A 2,752-nucleotide genomic window follows, 5' to 3' on the forward strand; every position below is an offset into this window, starting at 1 on the left:
CGATGCCTTGGGATTTCTGGAGGAGTGTCATCGTATTCTTCGCACTATGGGCATAGTGGAGTCCAGCGGGGTTTCTTTCACTGCTTTTCAGCTTCGGGGAGCTGCCTATGATTGGTGGCGCACTTATGAGATAGACAGTCCAGTCGAGGCTGCTTCACTGACTTGGACCCAGTTCTCGGATATGTTCATGAGAGAGTTTGTCCCCCAGAGTCTCAGGGATGCATGGCGCGTAGAGTTTGAGCATTTGCGCCAGGGTGCTATGACCGTTTCGGAGTATGCTATCTGTTATACCAGGTTGGCCTGGCATGTACCGGCTTTGGTTGCTACAGTTCGGGAGAGAGTTCGTAGGTTCATTGAGGGTCTTATCCCACCCATCAGATCTAGCATAGCTCGAGAGTTGGAGACGGACGTTCCTTATCAACAGGTAGTGAGCATTGCTAGGAGGATTGAGGGTATGCTCGCCAGGGAGCGAGGGGAGAGGGAGGCCAAGAGGTCTCGAGAGTCGGGTCACTACTCTGGTGCCCGTACCCCATCAGCAGGTCGTTATGGTAGGGGTTATGCGGGTCGCCCCGTTCATTCAGCTCTTCCAGCAGCCGGCCAGCTCCACCTGCACCTCAGGAGCCTTACTATGCACCCCCAGTTTCTAGCGCGCCTCCTGCGCGGGGTATTTCCAGAGGTCAGTCCAGCAGGCCTAGTCCCAGCCAGTCACAGCCACCGCGTCCTCCCAGAGCTTGTTTCGAGTGCGGTGATACACGCCACATGGTTAGGGACTGCCCCAGACTTGGTAGGGGTGCATCCTCACAGACTGCTCAGCCGCAGCGTGCTCCTCAGAGTTCTCAGGCCATGATCACAGCTCCAGCAGCTACCCCAGCTGCCCAGCCGGCTAGGGGCGGAGGTCGGGGAGATAGAGGTCGCCCTCGAGAGAGGGGCCGGGCCAGATATTATGCTATTCCTGCTCGTACTGAGGCTGTTGCCTCCGACTCCGTCATTATAGGTATTATTCTGGTTTGTCACAGAGAGGCATCGGTTCTATTCGATCCGGGCTCTACTTACTCTTATGCGTCTTCTTACTTTGCTCCTCATTTGGGTGTGCCTCGGGATTCTTTGAGTGCCCCTGTTTATGTTTCTACTCCTGTGGGAGATTCTCTTGTTGTGGACCGCGTTTATCGGTCATGTTTGGTTACTATTCGTGGTTTTGATACCAAAGCAGACTTATTATTACTCGGTATGGTGGATTTTGACATTATTTTGGGCATGGACTGGTTGTCGCCCTATTTTGCTATTCTTGATTGTCATGCCAAGACCGTGACGCTGGCTATGCCAGGTATTCCGCGTGTTGAGTGGAGTGGTACTTTAGATCACACTCCCAGTAGAGTTATCTCTTTTCTTAAAGCTCAACGCATGGTTGAGAAGGGGTGTGCCATGTATTTTGCTTATGTGAGAGATGTTAGTGTTGATACCCCTTCTGTTGATTCTGTTCCGGTGGTACGGGATTATCCCGATGTATTTCTAGCTGATCTTCCGGGCATGCCGCCCGATGGAGACATTGATTTTGACATTAATCTATTGCCGGTCACTCAGCCCATTTCCATTCCTCCGTATCATATGGTTCCTCCTGAGTTGAAGAAGTTGAAGGATCAGTTGCAGGAATTGCTTGGTAAGGGTTTTATTCGACCCAGTGTTTCACCGTGGGGTGCTCTTGTTTTGTTTGTGAAGAAAAAGGATGGTTCTATGCGCGTGTGTATTGACTACCGCCAGTTGGACAAGGTTACAGTGAAGAACCGTTATTTTTTGCCTCGCATTGATGATCTGTTTGACCAGCTTCAGGGCGCACAGGTGTTTTCTAAGATTGACTTGCGCTTAGGTTACCATCAGTTTAAGATTCGGGAGCCAGATATCCCGAAAACTGCCTTCAGGACTCGATATGGCCATTACGAGTTCCTTGTCATGTCATTTGGGCTGACCAATGCCCTTGCAGCTTTCATGTATTTGATGTACAGTGTGTTCGGGCCATATCTTGACTCGTTCATGATTGTTTTTATTGATGATATTTTGGTGTATTCCCGGAGTCGGGAAGATCATGAGCAGCACCTGAGGACCGTGCTACAGACCTTGAGGAAGAAAAAGTTATATGCAAAGTTCTCAAAATGTGAGTTTTGGCTGAGTTCTGTGGCATTCTTAGTCCATGTGATTTCTAGTGAGGGTATTCGGGTGGATCCGAGGAAGGTAGAGGCCGTGCAGAGTTGGCCCAGTCCGTCCTCAGCTTCAGAGATTCGCAGTTTCCTTGGCTTGGCGGGTTACTACCGTCGTTTCGTGGAGGGATTTTCATCGATTGCTGCCCCTATGACTAGATTGACCCAGAAGGGTGCCCCATTTCAGTGGACAGAGGAGTGTGAGGCGAGCTTTCAGAAGCTCAAGACAGCTTTGACTTCAGCCCCAATCTTGATGTTGCCTACCGGTTCGGGGTCTTATACAGTTATTGGGATGCCTCACGGGTTGGACTTGGAGCGGTGTTGATGCAGGACGGTAGGGTGATTGCCTACACGTCCAGACAGTTGAACATACAAGAAAAGAACTAGCATATCCACGACCTTGAGTTAGCTGCTATTGTTCATGCCTTGAAGATCTGGCGCCATTATTTGTACGGGGTGCCTTGTGAGATCTATGCTGACCATCGGATTTTGCAGCACTTGCTTAAGCAAAAGGACCTCAATATGCGTCAGAGGAGGTGGTTAGAGCTGCTGAAGGATTA

This window comes from Nicotiana attenuata, unplaced genomic scaffold (assembly GCF_001879085.1).
Source record: "Nicotiana attenuata strain UT unplaced genomic scaffold, NIATTr2, whole genome shotgun sequence".
NCBI classification, from domain to species: Eukaryota; Viridiplantae; Streptophyta; class Magnoliopsida; order Solanales; family Solanaceae; genus Nicotiana; species Nicotiana attenuata.